Source organism: Mobula birostris, chromosome 30, assembly GCF_030028105.1.
Source record: "Mobula birostris isolate sMobBir1 chromosome 30, sMobBir1.hap1, whole genome shotgun sequence".
In the NCBI taxonomy this organism is placed as follows: Eukaryota; Metazoa; Chordata; class Chondrichthyes; order Myliobatiformes; family Myliobatidae; genus Mobula; species Mobula birostris.
The window spans coordinates 15,362,681-15,386,188 of record NC_092399.1 but is presented as its reverse complement, the minus strand read 5'-3'; the positions used below and the strand labels follow the sequence as shown (position 1 = coordinate 15,386,188).

General features: G+C 41.2%; 1 protein-coding gene across 20 annotated transcripts in view; it reads left to right on the top strand.

The window, feature by feature from the left end:
• macf1a (microtubule actin crosslinking factor 1a) overlaps positions 1–23,508 on the top strand; it is a 590,515-nt gene that overhangs the window by 186,135 nt on the left and 380,872 nt on the right. The window lies entirely within an intron of this gene.

The window sequence follows — 23,508 nt, the reverse complement described above, 5'->3', positions numbered from 1 at the left end:
TTCTCCTTGGAGCGATGGAGGCCGATTCCTAAATGGACATTAAAGCTTTGGACACTACCTCACTTTTTAAATATACAGTATTTCTGTTTCTGCACATTTTTAATGATCTATTCAATATATGTTATTGATTTACTTGTTTATTTATTATCTTTTTTCTCTCTGCTAGATTATGTATAGCATTGAACTGTTGCTGCTAAGTTAACAAATTTCATGTCACATACCGGTTATAATAAACCTGATTCTGATTCTGATCTGTGGCAGAATGTACACTGCTGTGATGATAACAGCGATGAGCTCCCTAGGCAGCCAGTAGGGTCTGCACAGCAGCACCAGGGGAACAAAAAGATTTGAGTGTATGCATATTCTGGGGGAGGCACCAAGTATTATTTACCATGAAGCATGCCCCTCCTCCTTTACTCTTCCCAGTGAGGTTTTTGACCTGTCTGCCCAGAACAGGGAGAACCCAGAGGGTTCGATGGCATGATCCGGTATCTCCTCCATCAGCCAGGTCTCCACAAAGCACAAAACGTTGCATTCCTTTTGTTTCCCACTGATAGGAGATTCTGGCTCTCAGTTCAGAAAGCTTATTATCAAGGAACTGAACGTTAGCCAGGAGTATGCTAGGGAGCGGCGGTCAGTTTGCACGCCGTCTCTTCTCCCTCACCTCCGGCACTTCTTCCGAGGTAGTGGCGGTGTAAGGGATGAGTCTCCCATGGATCACACAAGCTGAGGATCCCAGTGTAGGAAAGACGGCACATAGTGGGTAAATGCCGTCTTTCTGATGTTCAGGAGGGACGTTTATAATCAGATGTTTTCTTAAAAACTTAAAATCTGCTGAGTGTGTGTGTCTTAGTTCTTGCTCCATTCGTAATCGCTCGGACTGCCATGATGTAGACTGCGATTCCAGGGGATTTGGAATTGACATCATTCTCTATTGCAAAGTTGGTGGGAAGTTAAATAAAAATGCTGCCTGGTTTTTCTCTAACCTCCTGGCAGAGTTACTGGGAGCAATCAGAGACACCTCCCAAGGACCACACCTAGTGCATGAGATATGGTACGTTTTGTGAATTAAGTCAGCTGTTTGGCATGCAGACGTGGCAGTACCCAAGTTAGATTTGTATTTTCAACTCCATGTGTTGTATTTAGTGTAAACTACAAAAAAAAAGCAGAGAATTGTTTTGCCATACATCTGTATGTCCTACTTTTATTTTGTTAGTTTCCCACACTAAGTTGTCAGCCCTGGTTTATCAATAGCGCCACCATCTCCCAGTCAGAAATCTATGGGCTCAAATTCCATTCTGGCTTTTCAGTTTGAAATGCAAGACTTGCTCAATATTAGATGATGCTAACTTTCGGTATGCTGAACTGAATGAAGCTCCACCTGTACAAATCTGGCAATTGCCATTCCTTGTACCAGTGACACAATGCCCTTTGGGCTGTCTTGACATTTTGACGGCACATTGTATTTAGTACCAGTCAAAGAGAGAGAATTGTGTAAACTTGTTATAAACAATTTTTCTTTTGTACTGTCATTTTTCATTCTCATTGGTTCAACAATAACAATCAAATTTTGCAAATTACTGTAAAGAAGTGATCAATGTATAATATGATTGTACTGTGAAGTAGTCTAACAATGAATGAATTAAAATGTCAATGAATACATGGAAATGTAACAAGCTCTGCTGGTGTAGGTCACTAAGATCAACTCAAAGTAAATTTATCATCAAAGTACATGTATGCATGTATGCCACCATATACAACCCCAAAATTAATTTACTTCTGAGCATACTCAATACATCCATAATAGAATAATAACCATTCACAAACGAGCAGAAAATCTGCAGATGCAGGATTCAGCCCTGCTGAAGTGTCTCGGCCCGAAATGTCGACTGTATGTTTTTCCATAGATGCTGCCTGGCTTGCTGAGTTCCTCCAGCATTTTGTGTGTGTTGCTAGAACAATAACCATAATAGAATCAATGAAAAAAGTGCGCAAACTTGACTAAAGGCAACAAACTGTGCGCATACAAAAATAAAGGAATAATAATAATAAATAAACAATAAATATTGAGAGATGAAGAGTCCTTGAAAGTGAGTACATAGATTGTGGGAGAATTTCAGTGATGGGGCAGGTGAAGTTGGTTCAAGACCCCTGTGGTTGAGAGGTGGTAACTGTTCCTAAACCTGGTACTGAGAGTCCTGAGGCTGCCAGCTTCACGGCAGCAGTGAGAAAAGAGCATGATCTGGATGGCAGAGGCCCCTGATGATGGATGCTGCTTTCCTGCAACAACACCCTGTGTAGACGCGCTCAGTAGTGGGGAGGGCTTTACCCGTGATGGACTGGGCCGTATCCTCTACAATGTTCCGTTCAAGGACTTTGGTGTTTCCTCACCAGGCCGTGATGCAGCCAGTCAGTATACTCTCCACTACATATCTATAGACATTTGTCAAAGTTCTAGATGCCACGCCAAATCTTAGCAACTCCTAAGGATGTAAAGACATTGCGGTGCTTTCTTTGTAATTGCACTTTTGTGCTGGGCCCCGGACAGGTCGTCCAAAATGATAACGCCAAGAGATTTAAAGTTGCTGACCTCCTTCACCTCTGATCTTTTATTGAGGACTGACTCGTGGACCTCTGGTTTATTTCTGCTGAAGTCGGCTATCAGCTTGATCATTGATGCCATAACTTGGCTTTCAGTGAGTTTTTACTTGGAGTCTGCCCTTTGAAAATCATTTAGCATGCTCAAGTATCTACGGAAGGCAAAGGGACAATATTTGAAGCTTGTATGTAAATGTGGAGCAGGGACTGGTAGAAGATAGTTGAAAGGAAACTGTAGGATTTCTCATTGATGCCATGACTGAGTACAACATAATTTTTAGCTGCAATGCAGTTTGTGTCTTAGATTAGATAAGTCTTCAAATGCAATTTCATTGTAACAAAAGCCCATGAGATGATGAGGGAATAAGCATATGTTGGAGAGTATGTTCCCAAGCATTCTCTCTTCCTTTTTCCATCGGGCTGAAGCGATAGAAGTCAGAAAGCACATAACACCAGGGTCAAGGACAGCTTCTACCCCACTGTTATAAGACTATTGAATAGTTCCCTGGTATGATAAGATGGACTCTTCACTTTAGAATCTACCTGGTTAGGACCTTACACCTTATCATTTACCTTCCCTGCACGTCCTCTGTAGCTGTTAGACTTTATTTTGCATTCTGTTAATGTTCTGCCTCAAGGCATTCTGTTAAGAACTGATGTGTGTGAATACTGTGCAAGTCAAGCTCTTTACTGTATCTAGGACCAAATGACAATAAGACCATAAGACATTAGAGCAGAATTAGGCCATTTGGCCCATCGGGTTTGCTCCGCCATTTATGGCCGAAAACCAATTCCAATATATATAACATACACATCTTTTAGTATTTGGAATATTTTAATGTACATAGCTTAAAGAGAAAGACCTTTAAAGGTTAACTTGTCATGTGTACGTAGAAACCTACAGTGATATGTCGTTTGTGTCAACGGCCAAAACAGTCTGAGGTTGTTTTGGGTGCAGCCCACAGGTGTTGTCATGCTTCCAGCACCAACATAGCATGCTCACAACTTAGTAACTCTAATCTGTACGTTTTCTTTTGGAATGTTGGAGGAAACCTATGCGGCCATGGGAAGAATGTACAAATTCCTTACAAACAGCAGAGAGAATCAACTTCTCTAAATTCCAATAATTACCTCCCCCCTCCATCTCCTTCCCTATTCCCCATTCCTGTTCCCCACTTTTGCCTCATCTCCTTACCTGCCCATCACCTCCCTCAGGTGCTCTTCCCCCTTTCCCTTCTTCCATATTCTCCTGTGTTGCTTGAGAGAATTGAACACTCACCTTCTGATCACTGGCACTGTAAAGTGTTACACTAGCCATTACGCTACTGTGACACTTCGTTGAGTTTAGAATGATAGAAAATCTACAGCACAATGCAGGCCCTTCGGCCCACAAAGTTGTGCCGAACATGGTCCTACCTTAGAAATTACTAGACTTACCCATAACCCTCTATTTTTCTAAGCTCCATATACCTATCCAACAGTCTCTTAAAAGACCCTATCGTATCTGCCTCCACCACCATTGCCGGCAGCCCATTCCACGCTTTCAGCACTCTCTGAGTTAAAAAACTTACCCCTGACATCTCCTCTGTACCCACTCCCAAGCAACTTAAACCTGTGTCCTCTTGTGGCAACCATTTCAGCTCTGAGAAAAGGCCTCTGACTATCTACGCAATCAATGCCTCTCATCATCTTATAGCCTCTATCAGGTCACCTCTCATCCTCCATCGCTCCAAGGAGAAGAGGCCGAGTTCACTCAACCTGTTTTCATAGGGCATGCTCCCCAATCCAGGCAACATCCTTGTAAATCTCCTCTGCACCCTTTCTATGGTTTCCACATCCTTCCTGTGGTGAGGTGATCAGAACTGAGCACAGTACTCCAAATGGGATCTGACAGGGTCCTATATAGCTGCAACCTCCAAGTGAGTTTGTTGAATATGTTGAAATTAAAGTCTGGTCCTTGGATTCCCTCTGTGCATTTGTGCCCTTATTTAATTTGCCATTAAAATATTAACTAACTGGTTACATCATAGGGTAATCATAAAATTTAGAACTGACTCAAAAACATTAGTTGTATTGAATGATATTGTAACCTAAAGGCTGATAAATTAATAGCAAGATTTACCAGTTTTCCCAGCCACTCATTTATAATAATCACCAAATCCACTGGATAAGTGTATTGGGCTAAAGGAAGTGTCCTCCTTAGCCTCTGGCAACTCTCACAGACAGCAGACTAGGTGTGGCTTCCCTTATGCAACCTGCTGAAAGTGCTTTCACCTTGAGCTGGTATTTTCTTTCTTTAAAATTTTATTTAGCGACACAGCCTGGAATAGGCCTTTCCGACCCTTCAAGCCACGCTACCCAGTGACCCCCCGACAACCCTGATTTAACCCTAACCCAATTTACAATGACCAATTAACCTACCCAGGTATGTATTCGGACAATGGGAAGACACCGGAGCACCCGGAGGAAAACCCACGGATTCCACCAGAAGGCCGTACAAGCTCTTACAGGAGATGCCGGGATTTAACACTGAACTCTGAACTCCACCCTGAGCTGTAATTGCGTCGTGCTAACCACTACACCACCGTGGCTCCTGACTAAGCAAACTTTCTGGTTTCATTAGTTATGCTAACATTCATTTTGGATTGGCTGAAGTATATGGAGTCCTATAATATGTAGTTCTGTGAGAGAGCACCTTCATTTGAATAATATTTTAGTTTTTCTGCGTCGCCATTTGTAAATATTCACAGTAGGACAGTTGCTAGTTTGTAATGTACTTCTGGTGTTCTTAACAATATTTTTTTTGTTGATATCAAGATATTTTACCTCCCTTGCAAGTTTTCGTGTTCAAACTGAAGCTCCTCCCATTTGTCTTTGTCTCATCTCTCTTTTGTCAGAAGCTGAGTGTCTTTTCATTTTCAGTATGCACATTTTCCCCTTTATTCCGTTAATGCTCCATAATTATCCTGTTTTCTTTCCAAGTAGAACTCTTGTCACTTAAGAGTGTCAACTGCATCTGGATCAATCTAAGTTCTTTTTTTTAAGCACCTGTCAGTGATCTTGTACAGTAGGGGTCGCCATCATAAACTGCAAAAAAGAAACCTCATTGTAGGGTCGTGTCCCTCACATCTCCTTTGAACTTGCCCCCTCTCACCTTAAGTGCATGCCCTCTGATGTTAGGAATTTCAACCCTGAGAAAAAGATGCTGTCTATCTACCTCCTATTTATGCCTCTCATAATCTTGTAAACATCTATCAGATTTCTCTTTTGTAGTATCTTCCCTCTAATACAGGCAGCAGCCTACTAAACCTCTCCTGCATCCTTTCCAAAGCCTCAATATCCTTCCTATAATTGGGTGACCAGAACTGTACGGAGTACTCCAGATGGGGCCTAACTAGAGCTTTATAAATCTGAAACATCCGTACTTTTGACCTCTGTGGTAAACCATGTATATATGTTGTAACTCGGTTACCTGTCTGGACGCACCCCTCTGCTGACTGCCCCTGTGGCTCCTCCCACAGAGTCCTGTATAAAGGTGTTCGCCTTGCCCCTCCCCCTCAGTCTGGGTGCAGACACTCACTGTGGAGGTCGTATTGCACAGCGAATAAAAGCCTTTCAGTATTTTACCAAACCTCAGTCTTTTGGAGTAATTGAAGGTGCTTCAACCTCAGTGTCTTAAATAATAAAGGCAAGCACGCCATATGCCTTCTTAACCACCTTATCAACCTGTGTAGCCACTTTCAGAGAGCTGTGAACTTGGACTCCAAGATCTCTCTGCTCATCAACATTGTTGAGTCTTATCCTTAAGTGTACTGTCTCTTTACATTTGCCCTACCAAGGTGCAACTCTTCACATTTGGCTGGGTTAATCTCCATCTGCCATTTCTCTGCTCATATCTGCAACTGATCTATATCCTGTTGTATCCTTTGCCAGTCTTCTACGCTATCCACAGCACCAGCAATCTACAAATCATCTGCAAACTTACTAACCCACCCATCTACATTTTTATCCAGCTCAAACAGCTGAGGTCCCAGCACAGATCCCTTTGGAACAGCACTAATCACAGACCTCCCAGATAGAAGTCAACCACTACCCTCTGACTTCCATGGGCAAGCTAGTTCTGAATCTAAACAGACGATTCACCATTGATCCTATGCATCTTAAATCCTTGAACCTTGAACTTTGCAGAGAGCATAGGCTATTTTGGTCCTACTGGCCAGTATCTTTGTGGTTGTAAAATATTATGATTGTGTTGGATTGTAAGGGACTCACGGGTCTTCCTGTGTAACCTGGGGCACGACTGTTTTATGTTTGTTCTTGGTAAAAGACAAACTTAGCATGGGTTTAAAAAAAAACACATTTCGTTCGGGACACTTCAGCCTGCACCAGTGTGTGCACTGGGAACTGCAGTTCTTTATTATATAAAAAATACGGTTCAGATTGTTTCGCATTTGCCAGCTTCCCTTTGTCCTAGCTCCCAAGGGGAGCTGACAGAAACGGCCGAAACATGAGCTTGGGGCAACACTGAGAACGATGATTCTGGTGCATTGAATCCTGAAGAACTCTGCATTGTGTGCAGATGTTACAGGGTTGAAAACCTGGCCCTCTGGCATCAGGATGCACCTCCTCTGGAGAACTGAGATTCCAAGCAGATAAGTTGGTATGTATCAGCCGTACATGGGGGTCATAAATCAGAGTGTACAATGGAAGTGTTCTAAAAATGGAACCTATCATTGTATTCAAAGATATCCGTACATTGTCGTAATTGCTTTATCTGGTTGCATTCTTACTGATCACGAGTGAGTCCGTGAAGAGTGTTGTGGTCATCAGCATGAAAAGATGATGCATTTTTTTAAAAAAAGGAAAAAATCAATGTAACATTTCATCATGCAAGGCTGCTTATTCCAGCAGAATACATTGAAAGTGTACAAATTGTCACTTTAAGGTCAGCACGTATGGACGGTATTGCATCTAGGACACTCTTGCATGGTCACCTGAGGGAACGAGGAGGTGTAACAAGGCCTTGCCAGCAAGTAGGCCTCGGCAGTGTGAAGCTGACACCCTGCCTTCTGGGACTCTTATAGAAAGTAAACTGAGGCAGAGTTATATTTCCTGTTATATTTTGTAACTTCAGAATATTAAACTAATTCAAAGGAAGACACGGGAGTCCAAAATGCAGGTTTAGCTTCGAGTTTACTTTAAGCAAGGCACGCACTATTCCTTTGGTAGCGTGATGACATGTGTTTTTACATATAACCCGTAAAGAATTATTGAAATGAACAAGAATGCTTAATCAGCCAATATGTATACAAGATTACTCAAATATTAAATACACAGCACTTGTCAAAACAATTTTTAAAAAAAATTTTGGAGACAATAAAAAGAGGCAGTTTTAGAAATTTGATTAAAACAAAACAATTAATATTAAAATAAGTGAAAAGGAATAAATAGCTTCAGTGCTACCAGTCCCCCACCAACCCATGTCTGGTCAGACTGGTGAGGGATCAGACAGGTGGATTCTCAATTCCAGGGTGAATTTCCGTATGAACAAATACACACAAATTGCTGGAGGAACTCAGCAGGCCAGGCAGCATCCAGGAAAAGAGTACAGTCGACGTTTTGGCCCTTCCTGGCCTGCTGAGGTCCTCCAGCATTTTGTGGGTCTTGTTATCAGACAGCATGCAGAATAAAATAATGGAACAAAATGACTGATGCACAAACAACTGACATTCAGTATCTTTCGGATATGTGGTGTATGTCCATCCAAATCCACGATGGGGTGGGAGTAGCTGAATGCTCGCTGTTCTACAGGGCCAGCATTTTACACCCCATTGTTTTTCAATCTTTTGGCTGTTCATTTCCACTACAACTCTTACTGAAGAATAGTGTCTAAAAACTCAGTAGATCAGGCAACATCTGTGAAGAACAATTAAAAAAAAGGAGTTGACATTTTGGGTAACAGACTGGCTGAGTATTTCCAGGAACCCGTTATTTTTCACTCAGCAGATGCAGTCTGACCTGGTTGATATTTCTGGCATTGTGCTTCAGATTTCCAGCATGTGTAGTTTTCCTTCAATTGGAATTTTTTCGATGGTTTCATTTTCCCTTTCATTGCAAACTTTCGGTTTTGCCTGTTGGTTTTAAAAGACAATTTGGCATGCATTATGTTTCATGTTGCCAGTGGTGTAGTGGTTTTGAGCTGAGTGGTCCCAGGTTCAAATATGGCCGGCTCCTTGCCTGCTTCTCACTCATGCTGGGTTGAGCGTTGAGCTAGCAACTCGGCCTCATTTTTTAAAAAATGGACAAATGCTAAAGGAACGGCAAGGTTGGTGCCGGATGCGCCACAAGGCACGAGTAGGAACAACAGCAATGCCTTATGTTAATGTGTAACAGGCCAGCTGGGTCTTCCAGCCCAGTACCTACAATTGCAGCATCTTTTGCTACACTGCCATTTACGCCTTCCATACTTCCTTATACTTACAATTCCAGATGTTGATTTTAAAATCCCTGAGATTGTATTCCAGTTAAAAAGCGGCCTTTTGCACCAGTCCTAGTAGAGACTCGGGTGAGTGGGGTGTTGGTTAGCAACATGTCCTATCAGAGAATGCAAGTTTCTCTTTTCGATGCCAGTTGGAAGGAACATTTCGGAAATCTCACCAACTAGCACTGGATCTTTGTCTTTCACTCTGAGAATGCACTCTGTTGACCAGACTAATTTGTTGTCAGCTCCATACGAGGTTGAAAAAACACGAACAAGGCCTCCAGGTAGATGTTATGTCTGCTAAAGTTCTGATAACTTCAGCATTGATTCCTGCTCATCTCATTCATCTGGGAAGTGAAAAGTTCACCAGGACTTCCATAATTATGACTATTTTTATGAAAAGACATGCATCTGGTATTAATTACAGAGATCTCCTGGATGTCTGTCACACAGAAAGTCAGTGCAGCCTCCCAGTGGCTAAAGAGCTCCACCCTGAGTCCTAAAGTGGATTCTCTGCATCAAGGATTTTAATGGGCATAATCTTTTTTGTATGACATCAGTAAGAAAAATACACTGTACATGACCTTTTCAACATCATCAAAGCCTTTAATTATTTCAGTTGGAAGAGGTTATAGAAAATCATTTATAAGAGGTCTCCTTCATAAATTTGTCTTCATTCTATGCTTGTAATTTGAAGGTCTGGAAGCCGTGAATCTACCAATAAGCCCATTACAAACCTAATCTTGGTAAAACCAGAGTCAAAAAAGGCTGTGTCATTATTCCAACCTTATTTTGCTCTTTCTCACTACAGTATTACACCTTGTGTCTGACAAGCTCCCTGATAATTGACAGGACAAATGTGTCTTTGCTGCCTCCACTCTAGAATCACAGTCACTCTGATCTCCATCATCATGATCCGTGCGTGATGCACAATGGCTGAGCTCTTCTTAGAGCATGCAAGGGATAGGTCATGTTTTAAAACACCATCACCAAGAGACAGGTGCTATATTAACCTATCCCCAATACACAACACTGCCTCGACCCCACTGGTCAAGATCTATGGTGTCACCTTGAAAAATAATGGGGTGGCACAGTAGTGTAGTGGTTAGCACAACGGTTTACAGTATAGGCAACCAGGGTTCAACTCCTGCCGCAGCCTGTAAGAAGTTTGCACGCTTTCCCTGTGACCGCGTGGGTTTCCTCTGCATGCTCCGGTTTTCTCCCACAGTTCAAAGACGTAGTGGTTGATTGGTTAATTGGTCATTGTAAATTGTCCTGCGATTAGGATCAGAAATAGGCAGGGCTTGAAAGGCCAGAAGGGACTATTCCGCACTCTATTTCGATAACTAAATAATAACTTGCCTTTGCTTTCCCCACTGTCTGTGAACAATGACATTAATAACGAATTCCAGTACCACCGCCAGGGTGCTAGTACTGTCCCTAAGGCTGCATTTGAAGATCAAGACCTCGTCTCATACTAAGCTCATGACCAGTCAGCAGTGATTTGTGCCGCCTTGTGTATGAGGGATATATGAACTACTGCATTAGGTGCAGTGAAGCGCTGGAGAAGAAATAATGCAGTATCCTCCAAATATGTAGTAGGATACTCTGGTTGCCAACCTTCTCACTCCCAAATAAGGGACAAAAGTAGCAGTCAAATGCGGGACATTTGTGTTTACTCCGAGAAAGACTACCATGACCATGAAGCCTTGCGCGGGCACCTGTGTGCACATGTGTGTACGTGCCGTTTTTTTTCTACAAATCGGTTTTGGCAATTCTGTTCAGTGAAACTACACTGTAGATACGTTATTTCTACTTTATATAGGCTGTATTTATTATATCATTCCTGCTTTTACTATATGTTAGTGTTATTTTAGGTTTTATGTGTTATTTGGTATGATTTGGTAGGTTATTTTTTGGGTCTGGGAACGCTCAAAAATTTTTCTCATATTAAATAATGGTAATTACTTCTTCGCTTTACGCCATTTCGGCACGAAAGGTTCCATAGGAGCGCTGTACCTTGACAGGGGAAATATGGGACAAGGGTGGTCCCGTATGGGACAAACCAATTTAGCCCAATATACGGGATGTCCCAGCTAATATGGGACTGTTGGCAATCCTATAGGATACGTACTTGGGCCCTTAGCTCCTACATGGAGCATTGGCCATCAACATTTCTGTAAACCATTCAGTCCACTGGAGATTGGCCTATCCAACTTCATCAGAGCCATGTTTGCCAACCTTGCCCGCCTCCACCTCTCACGGGTTAGACTTTGAGAGGCAACATAGTAGGATAAGCAAACCAATATTGCTATCCTCTCCCAGACTGGGGTCCCAGCATAAAGATTCTAGTTTAGGTGCTTCCTATAGGCAAGCCATATTATTGTGAGTAGTTCTAAATATCTGCTTCAGGAATCTTGAATCCAGCAGATTGTGTTTTTTTTTCTGAACGGAGGGACAAAATACTTCAAGAATGTTCTCAAAACTGCCTTGGAAAAATGTAGAATCTTCAACTGATGTGAATCCCGCTGTAAGCACTCGAGAAGGATGGGGGAAGACAGGAGCAGGAGTAGGCCTCTGGCTTCTCAAGCTGACCTGCCATTTGTTGTGATTATGGTTGTTCTGTGTTGGGGCCAACTCCTCGTTCCTCAATCCTCAAGCCTTGAGCCTCAGGAAAGGCACTGAACATCATGAGTCTCTTGGGCAGGAGCTCACAGAGGCCACAAAAGCAGCAAAAGAATTCAACATCCATTCACCCATCCCCCTCGAGCATCTGTCGCCAAGTTATTAAAGGGGGAAATCAGCCACTGGACAGCAGTTAGTGCAGTGCTGCTGAGAGGCCTGTGATTCCCAATCTGGCTCCATTTCCCACTGCTGTCTGTGAGGGGTTTGTACGTTCTTCCCTTGTCTGCGTGGGTTTCCTCCTGGTGCTCAGGTTTCCTCCCACATTATAAAGACGTCCAGGTTAGGATTAGTAAGCTGAGTGCAGGTTATGGTGGTGTCACTTGCAGGCTGCCCAGTACAATCCCCACTGATTTGACTCGATGTACGTGTGACAAATAAAGCTAATCTTAAATGTTACAATACGTTCACGCTTTCCCATGGCTCTTCCACTGACTCACTCCGCCATGTTTAACAGCTTATCAACACTGTATAGGTTCTAGCATGTGTGATTAGCTGCTTGGAGGAGATGCTGAAGAGTTGTCACCGCCCACTTAAACATTCGTCAGCATGAATCATGTGCCTTTTAAGAGGTGTGGAAGCAAGGATTAGTGGAGATGGGGAGATGTTTAAAAGGCAGTAAGTATATCAGCACGCAAAATGTGAAGGCAGCCTTTCCCATCAATGCAGTTTGAATGCCAGATATCTGACTTCTCAGTAGTAACCTTTAAATCTCACAGCACTGCCCATTGTAAATGTGAAAACCCTGGCAATATTGTGAAACTACTTAGCCTTCAGGGGATAGATTAGAGCAGGGGTTCCCAACATAGGGTCCTTGGACCCCTCTGTTAATGGTAAGGTTCCATGGTATCAAAAAGGTTGGGAACCCCTGGATTAGAGCCAAAACAACAAAATCTATGCCTCTTCTCACCAGGCACTGACTACATAGAATAATTCAACATGCAAACTTTAATAGTTTGCAACTAGATTAATTAAATTATAGGCACATAATGGAAGCCAGTAGAACGGGTGATGTCAAGAGTAATTACATTAAAGGTAGAGGAAATAGAAAATATATGAATTAATATAGCAGTCCTGCCAAAGTATTAAGTAACTGAAGTTCAGGATTTGGTGAGTGAAGATGTCTGAGTTCCGTGATGATGGATGAACTTTGTCAAGGACCAGAATATTTTATAAATAACCTCAGCATTCCAACCACAATTTGGCTTCTAGTTTGACTTGTCTTTTTGATTTAATGACATGTATTGTTGAGCAGATTGTGTTTTTTTTCCTTTGAATTCTGAATTAACATTTTAGTACGATGTCCCAAGGCATTTTATATTCCCCGGCTCTTCCAAAAATTGACATAGTCATAAGCACAAGGAAGTCTGCAGATATTGGAAATCCAAAGCAACACACACAGAATGCTGGAGGAACTCCACAGGTTGGGCAGCGTCTATGGGAATGAATGTTTCTGGCCGAGACCCTTCTTCAGGACTGAAATGGAAGGAGGAATACGGTAGAATTAAAAAAGTGATGGGAGGGGAAGCAGGCCAGTTAGAAGGTGATGGGTGAAGCCAAGTGCGTGGGAAAGGTAAAGAGCTGGTGAAGAAGGAATCTAACAGAGGGGAGTGGACCATGGGAGAAAGCAAAGCAGGAGATTGACCAGTCAGAGATTGTAAGAACCAGATTACAGAAGAAGTGGCATCTGGTGGCATTATCACCAATGATAGATTATCAGGGGAGATGCAGGAGAGCAGAATTAAAGGACCCACTCTTCCATGGACTCTGTCCACCCTTCTTGCTGCCTCAGTAAACAGCCAGCATCATCAAAAATTTCTCCCTATCCAGATTTCACTCTTCTTCCTCTTCCCATCAGGTAGAGAATACAAAAGCTTGAATGCAAGTGTCACCAGAATGAGGGACAGCTTCCCACCCACTGTTTCGACCATTAAATGGTCCCCTGGTACAATACTGTGCACTCTTGATCTCCCAATCTACCTTGTAATGGCCTTGTGCCTTACTGTCTGCATTGCACTTTCTCTGTAACTCTAACACTTTATTCTGCACTCTCTTACTTTCCTTTGTACTATTCAACGCACTGCTGATCTGTATGGACAGCACACAAAACAAGTTTATCACCGTGCATCAGTACATGTGATAATAATAAATCAAGGAGCCAATTTCACTTTTTAATCAATTCATCAGGTTATAAGACTGACAAGATTGTTACTGTAGCAGGGAAGTATCCTCAGTTGGATTTAAAGGACAAGAAACTGATTTTAAAATCAAACAGATGTTTAATAGGACCAGGTGGCTTCCATAGAAAAATATTCAATCATATTTTGGGAAAGCTATCATTTGACTTTTTTTTTGAGGTCTTAATGTATCTTACGAACAAAATTGTGAGAAAAATTATAGGCCTTTTTTTTTGATTCGCTGAGATTAAGTAGTTTATTATATTCCGAATACTGTGTTTGTTAGAAGACAAGTCCTCCCCCCCCCCCCCCCCATTCCCCTATTCTTTTACCTCTTCTCATCTGCCTATCACCTCCCCCGGGTCCCCTCCTCTTTCCCTTTCCCCCATGGTCCGTTCTCCTCTCCTATCATATTTCTTCTTTTCCAGCCCTTGACCTTTCCCACCCACCTGGCTTCGCCTATCACCTTCCAGCTAGCCTCCCCCCTCCCTCACCTTTTTATTCTGGCGTGTTTCCCCCTTCCTTCTCAGTCCCGATGAAGGGTCTCAGGCTGAAACGTTAACTATTTATTAATTTCCATAGCTGCTGCCTGGCCTGCTGAGCTCCTCCATCATTTTGTGTGAGTGTTGTTAGGAGAACAGATTTCAATCCAAACTGGTATTGATTAGTCCAGACATCCCACTCTGCAAAAACTCATTTCAGGGAGATAGCACCACCATTTCAGGGAGGTAGCACCCCCGCCCTCCGCAACCTCATATCCCCCCCCACACCCGGTCAACCTCCAAGGGCGCATGTATACGGGACATTTGATTATGAAAGAACACAACAATATATTTGACACATATTGAAACTATTTACTTACACACACACACACACACACACACACACACACACACAGTTGAGTATTTTGTTCGCAATCTCAATACTAATGCAAATAGCTTTTCTATTTCTTTGCAAACTTTTCTTGTACTGTAATGTGGCTCTGCTGAAAAGAACTGTGAAATATTTGAGCAGCCTTCCCTGCGATTAGCCTCCTTAATATGTTGTCCGTAAAAGAAATAAAAGCATAAAGTGTATCCTTATTATATTGTCTTATGTAATACTTTGTTTAGTGATTTTGTCTAAACCAATCTGTAAACTGGGTATATGCAGAAAATGTGACATTAAAATATGTACTTATATATTATCATGGAGTCGTTTTTTAATTCTCTTACAACTTTAAGCACGTCTACAGGGAGTTTGGCCTCATCACGTAGGACATCAATAGAGTAGTTACTTACCAGCTAGCCAGCTAGTTTAAATAATGTTAGCTATGCTAATGAACGAATGACACCTGTTAAACTCACCTCAACATGTCTTTTACAGTCCTAACCCACCATGGGCAATAGAAAAGTCACTGTTGCAAACAGTGCAGTGAGCAACACTGTCATTATTTTTGACCCCTATTAGGCAGGGGTACACTTTAATGTAGTCTGGGGTGAAGGGCGTTTTATATTTTTGAAACACTCTGCCATGGCAGTGCAGGTCACGAAAATGAACTGATGGAGAGACAGAGGTCAACTGTAAAGCCCGCCCACAGAGAAAACTGATAGGTCTACTTAGCACAAAGAGACCAATCAGAATGCTCCCTCTTGCTCCCGCTCCCCCTCTCCCTCTCATTTCCGAGATATTGTATATAATTTGCGGGTGTCAGGGAACTGCTATTAATATGCGGGAGACTCCCGGAACTTCCGGGAGAGGTGGGATGTCTGTTAGTCAGTGATAAGATGGTGAAGAGCCTGTGTGCTTAATTTGAACTGATAAATTTTGAAATAATTTAAAGTATTTTGGAGCAAAAATGCACATTTTAATTTAATGCAAAATATTTACTCCTTTTATCTTTATTTTGTTGCCTCTTTGAGCAACATCCCAATATTATCCACTCATGTGGCCATGTAATACTTCCAATCCACAGCCATCCTCTCCTCCCAAACACTTCTCAATCAACGTTCACGAATCACAGGCAAACTTCATTGTTTACTCTGGCACACACTAGGGTTTGCCAAAAAGGTATTTGACTACTTGTTTGTTTAGTGTGATATTGACAATGGTATTCTTTTTTTTTGAGTTTAATATGTTTATTTATCCTGCTCACATCTAATGGCACAGCAGCTTGTTCAAAAGCTGATACTTTGAATGCTTTATAGCTTGTTATTCAAAGGATATTTTTAGGTATCACTTTGTCTACAGAACACATGCTAAAGGTAGTAAAGTAAAATCTATGTGTCTGTTTTTTAGTATGCGGTGCCCATTTTATCCAAGAAGAGCTGTGCCTCTTTTTTTTGTACAACGATTGGATTCCAAAACTTGTTCATGCCTGCTGCCTGCATTTATGTATAAAATGGGTCACCTGGGCAAGATGCCTCATGATTGCTAGTAGAGGTGAAACCATTCTTGTGTGAGTCACCACTGTCTTGGGGAAGTGGCCGAGAATTTGTCATTCTTTCAGTACTTTTGAAATTTCTGTTTGGCCATTTTAAAAATAATTTTGTGGTTGTTATTTCCATGAATTGAGATCTAAAAGTTGATTATGGTAGGTTCTTGCGTGATGTGAGTCAAAATCATATTCATTGAAGGTTGTGTTGCGTGCTAATGAACCTAATGTCACTTTTGCTGCAAATACTATATTTTGACTAAAGACTTTTGTAATGAAGGCCATTCTTTTCCTCAGAATTTTATTTCCTGTACACTGACATGAATGCCAAATGGTTGTTTAATGGGCTTTTTGTCAGACTATAAATTATAACCAACCAGAAGTTTTGAAGAGTAAAGTCCTGAGTTTTGTAACATTACACTGCAGTGTAACAAAAACGTGAAGAAATTTGAGTGTAATTTTTTAGAGAATAGTAAACTCAAAAAATTTCCATAACATTAGGAGTAAACTATTCTTGGTGTTAAATATAACTAATCTGCACTTCCTTTCCACCTATATGACTTCCAGAAGTTGCTCAATAAAGATGCATACATTATTTGAATAACGCAATGGCACAGGAAAAGCAAAAAAAAACAATCCACGGGGAAAAGTTCAGGGTCCATTACCATTATTGAAGGCAAGGGCATGGTTGACGTTTTAGGTCCAGACCCTGTTGTGATCCAGGGTGTGGATCCAAACTGTTGGCCATTTCCTTACCCCCATAGATGCCGCTTGACCTACTGAATTCTCCCAGCAGTTGACTTTCGGTCCACATTCCAGCATCTGTAGTTTCTTGTGGCACAGAAAGAGGATTAGTTAATGGGCAGAAGACAGTGAGAGTAACCAGGTCATTTTCTTTGGGTTAGGACAGTGCATATAGTAGGTACCAAAGGAATCGGTGCTAGTGCCGTAGTTTTTTGGTCTAAATGAATGACTTGGATCAGTAAAATATAATATACTGTACAGGTGTAGGGTTACAGATGGGCTGAGAGGGACTTTGATTGGGCAGGTGGAATGTAATGTGAGAAAATTGTTATAATCTATTCTAGTAGAGACAATAGACCATGCACATGCACTTAAATTGTGAGTGGCAAGTTCAATGGAGATAAGCAGGGAGTGTTTTCTTTTACACAGAGACTGGTGGGTGCCTGGAATGTACTGCCTGTGGTGATGGTACTGCAAATACAGTAGAAATATTCAAAAAGCCCTCAGATAGGCAAGTAACTGTGCAGGAAATGGAAGGATATGGACATTGTGTAGGCAGAAGGGATTAGTTTTGTTGGACATTTGATTATTAATTTAATTAACTTGGATTAATTTATCTACTGCCTGTTACGCCGCTGGCATTTAGGGCAACAGTGATGGTCCTCCATATTTGTCTGTGTAGAAGGATTCTTCATTGCTGTTTCTGTATCAATTGTTTTTTGACCAGTCGGGGTTGTTAGCCCTGAACTGAGCTCCTGAACCTGGAGGACTGGTGGACCACTCTTGGTACCCTTTGACTTGTTTGGCACGGGTGATCCTATCAAGACCCCTGACTCCAGCCAACATAGCTCTCCGAGTCATTGAGGCACGGAAGCCTCCAAACCCTATGATAAGGTTGTGCTGCTCTTGGAGGAACTTGGATTAACATTGTGGGCTGAAGGGCCTGTTCCTGCGCTGTACCTTTTATATTTCAAACATTAGACTCTATCTTTTTTAAAAACAAAATGGTGACAACTGAAGAGTTTGGTGTTCAGAGAGAGCTTGCATACAAGACACAGAAAGTTGACACAAAGGTTCAGCCAGCAACTGGGAAGTTAAGATTTGAATGCAGCAAGCATCAGCTCCAATTCTGTTGATCCCTGGTTTGACCTGTATCTGGAATACCAGGTACTGATCTGGAATGCAGCACTGAGAAAATAGATCTGTCATGATGGAGCAATTGCAGAGGGTCGAATGACTTCTTTATCTTCTGTCACAAAGTATACCGTTCTTCCCTATTTTTGAAAAGGTCATGCTGGTCAGGGACAAAGCAAACGCTGATCATACTGGTCAAATCAATAAAACCTTTTGTGTATAATACCATTGATTTAGACATTGACAAAAATAGTTGGCCTCTGGAAATGAAAAGCAAAACAAAACTGCAGATTGTGGAAATACTTGCCAGGCCAGGCTCCAATTGTGGAGAATAAACTGGAGCTAAGTTTTCAAATTAGCTTTTCGTCAGGACTCACAATTTAGAAACTAGCTCATGGTGTTTGGTTTGGAGGGCAGATTACAGGTGTTGTTCCCATTCTTTTATTGCTTGTCCTTCTAGCTGGCGGGCTTGGATGGCATTGTCTAAAGAGTCTTGGTGAGTTAATACAAACTGCTACTGTGCATTGTGGTAGAGTGAGTAAATGGTTGTGAATGGGTGCCTATCAAGTGAGCTGCTATTTTCCAGAAGGCTATTTGCTTGTGTTTATTATTTGCATCATCTTTTTTCTCTCTGCACATTTGACAGTTTTTTAAAATGTTTTTTTTGCATTTCTTTTTTTGGTGACTGCCTGTTAGGAGATGAATCTCCAGTCTGTATAATGTGTATATATATTGGAGACGATGAATATCAGAGTTGTATTGTACCATGCATGCTTTAACAATAAAATAAACCTTAGAACATACTTTGATGATGAGTGTACTGTGAACTTTTGAACTATAAACTTGTATAGTTACTCTGGTTGACTTTCTGCTTATTGATCCCAGACTATTGATAGCGGAAGATCCAATGATGGTAAAGCTACAATCAGCCTAGCTTGGATCTTGTTGAAGTTCAAGTTGGTGGATTGTCATTTGACTGTACATTCTGCATATATAACGAAATGAAACAGTGTTCCTCCGGACCACAGTGCACCTACAAATTGTATTGCGCACAGCACAGGATTTGCTGCATTTGGATGTGGACTACATCGTTATTTGAAGAACTGCAAATGGTGCTGAACTTGTTTTGTCTAGTCCTTGATTCTGTCTTATTCTTGGTTTTTTGCTCAAGCAGTATCTCTGGATGGAAGTGAAAATAAAAATTAGAAAAGGAACCTGTAATCAATTCAAGAACCATTCTGGAAATTTGTAGTAAAACGATAAGGACATTCAAGATGTAGGTACTTAAATCATTGGATTAAAATGATCTAAGTTGTGATCAATGTTCCATCTAAGGTGTGTGCATGCACACATCTTTTGCTACTAGCACACAAAGGAATTTAGACTCCGCACAAAAGGTTGTCACCCTCTACCTTGTTGGCATGTTAAGTATATTTCACATTCATACCCAATCACATTTCCTTTTCCAGTTTCTGATGCGGACAGTGTTGACAACGTGGAGTTTGTGATGATTTGTCTGCAGATTTTAGAACCGGCTTATTTATACTATTTTTATTGAAGAAATTATTCAGTGCGCACATGTTGTTGTCACTGGGCAAAAAATTGCATAGCGCAAGATTTTTGTGCACACTGGTCATTACAAATTAGAGGGAAGATTGGTTGTTATTTATTAATGCACACTTTAATTATGTTATACCCAGAGGCTGAGTAGTTGCTTTACTTTTATGTATCTCATTCTGATTGATAGTATTGTGTACCTTTGTGGTTTTTCTTAGCAAAGCTTCTCTTTTGTAGCCAAAATGTCAGACAATTGGCTTGTTACCAACAAACATGTTGGAGGTTATGGTGTTAAGCAGAGTAGTAGTCTAGAATGGTGGAATGGTGGGTTTGAAGCAGGAAATAGGTTGGCTGATGATGCAGGTGCAAACATTTCAATTCAATTTTAAGTTTGATGTTTTTTTTCTGCTTTTCTCTCCGATCATTACTGCTTACAGAAAACAGAATTTCTATCCTGCCAAAAATGTTTCGCTGCATTGCCAAACCACTGCCAATAGCACATTGATGTTGAATCTTGGACGCTTTCTTCAACTCCATGTTCATGGAACACCTCATCCAATTATACCATGGCAACATATTGAAGTAGCAGATTGTATGATAGAAAGTCGACACATCAGCACTGCAAGCTGGCTTTTAATTTTGTGGATCAAAAGAATACTTTGCTTTTCATATAGATGAGCTGACACATTTAAATTATGGTTTTGCTATTATTGATAATTGTATTACATTCCAAATGATTAACTCGCATCAGACATGTAACAGAGGAACGGGGCAAGATTGAACCTGCCTCCACGTTCAACAGCTCTGAACTGGTTTTCTCACTCTAGGTCATTCAGAGATGTTAAACTCACAAAATGCTGGAGGAACTCAGCAAGCCAAGCAGTATCTGTGGAAAAGAGTGAACAGTCGATGTTTCAGGCTGAGATCCTTCATTAGGACTGAGCCAGAGATGCTGCCTGGCTTGCTGAGTTCCTCCAGCATTTAGTCTGTGATGCTTTGGATTTCCAGCATCTGCAGATTTTCACGAGTTAGAGATGTTAAACTGCCCTTTTCCCTTTCTAAAAGCTTCATAACTATCTCTTCATTAATATGTGCTTTCTCTCTTCCTCCGTGGAAACAGGAAGAATTCTCTTCAGAAAGAACTCTTGCTACAATTATCATCTATTAGACCAGCCTTTCTCAACCTTTTTTGCTCTGGAGGAACTGTTGAAATAATTTTCAGGTCTTGGGGGGACTCCTGAGTAAAAATTATTATATCTACGGCTCACGGTACGTTGGCGTGATCAGTAAGTTGTAGACATAATTGTCAATCCTCTTTTGAGTAGAGAATTAATTTTTAGCCCACCTTCCTTGGGGGAAAATAAAACAGATAGTTAAGCTTAGCTTACCTTTCTTGAAATTGTCTCTTTCTTTCCATTTCATAAATTTTAAACACTCATCAGGCAAACATAATAAATTTCTTCTAAATAACTGGCTTAATTTAACTTTTCTAAAGGTAGGATCAGTAGATTTAATTTAAATAAAGGTTGTAAATTGATTTTAATTAATGCTTTTTACAACATGAAAATTTATAGACAATATTGAATAGTAAAGTTACTAAAAACCTTAAGCCAAAGCAATATGAATAAAAATATAGCCCACGCTATTTTATACAAGGCTTTGAAAAAAACATTTTCTTACTAGGTGACATGATAGGACACAAATATAGGCCTAGCATCTGAAACCTGTGCTTGTTTTTTGCTGCACAAATACTCAGTTCTGGGTCGAACCTGAGATAAGCACACAGGATTTCACCTTCAACTGAAATTAGACAATTTCTATCCTTGCTCTTGATGCTTGTTAAACAAGAAAAAACTTGCTCACACATGTAAGAAGTTGAAAACTGCAGCAAAATGTTCATTGCTTTCCCATGAACAGCAGGATATTCTTCTTTCACAGAAATCCAGAACTTGCCCAGGGCAGGTTGGTAAATCTCATTGGGAGGGAGAGGCTGACGTCATGCCCCAAGTTGGGCGAGTCCATTGAATGCATGGAAAACACACTTCGCGTTCCTCATCAGCCTACTGACCCCCCCCCCCATGCAATACAGTGCTCACCAATTATCAATGGCCTCCCCTATCTCACATCAAAAATTGAGAATAAACACAGTCCTACTGCGTACTGCCATACTGGGCTGAGAGGCCTCTACTGAAATTGCTAATGGGGCTGCTTGGTCACTGCCCACCCCTGCAAGAGCTAGCTTCGCACACTGTGCAGAGTTCAAAAAGCATTCTTTAAGCAATCTTAAAGAGTCCTTTTGTTCTTCAAGAGTTGTCCCAAAATAAACAGTTGCCCCAATTAACTGGAATCCACTGTACTCAGTTTTGTCTATGTGTAGATCATCCCTGCAAATTGACCATTTCCCTAAACTTGGGTGCATTGTTTGTCCTCTGTCAAGTGAATAAGTTAGACCATTTGTACAAAATGCTGAATTTCCAAGTTTCCTGAGGAAGGATACTGCCAAAATGGCTTTAACAATTTGAAGTTTCTGTTACAAAGTAAGACTCTAAAATGGGAGTACTTCGCAGAAATAGAAATAATGTATTAGTCTTGCTATTTGATTAAAATGGTAGCAAAAGTATACAAGACACAGTATGTAAGTCCCAGAATACCTGACACTGTCACACTTCCATTCGCTTATTGTAGTGGCAAAACCAAACCGAAATAATTGCTGCTAGCCTGCGATCCCTATGGATTTGTTATACCTAGATTATGCACCAGTGATTGCTCCAAAAGTCGAATCCATTATTCAGTTCTTTATGAGCAATTCATAAGCAATCTTGAAGCGATGGAAACTGAATTGCACCCAGGGGTAAGCTAAGCGCACGTAAACATTATTGACCGGTCAGCCGCCGGTGCCAAGCTGCGAACCTGCTATGAAATAAGCACGCATACATGACTTATTCCCTTCACTTTTACCCCGCCTCCACTCATGTGACTAGTTACCATGATAACTGTGCGACACAGAATGCAATGCAGATATACAGAACAGATGCATGATTCCTACAGTCGCTTGTGAACTTGCAGTGTTTTCTGTTGCCAATCTATATCCACACAAGGTCAGTGGTGCAGCATGAGTAACGAGGGGGAAGGTTAGTTAGTGGGTTAATATAAAATGATTTACTTACCCAGGCATACTCAACCTATTTTTGTGCCATAGGCCCCCTACCACTAACCCAAGGGTCCCTAGATCCCAGGTTGGGAACCCCTGTACAACTTACTGCAAGTGTTCAGGAAGCATACAGTGTGTAAAGGAAGGATATGAAATGTACCACGAAGGGCATCAAGGTGCATGTCCCGTTTGAGGTCTAGGCACTATCTTAGGGGAAAATAGGTGACGTGCCTCTTTTGCCAAAGCTTTCTTAAAGTTAAAAAGAGTATTTGGTTAGGATTAGGATGCTGAAGGAATGAATTGTATTGCATATCTGGTACTTTCCAGTGTACCCCTGGAATTATGCAGTGGCCACCAGTATATGCTAATGAAAGAACTAATAAAGATGAACATAAAAACAACTTTTATGTGAATACAATGATCAATCAGTATTTGTGAAGATGTAGGGGACTCGAGTATTTTCTCAAGGTTTGGAAAGAGTGACAATTTATTGAGATATGGCACGGAATAGGCTCTTTGAACCGTGCCGTCCAAAGATTCCATGATTTAATCCCAGGACAATTTACAATGA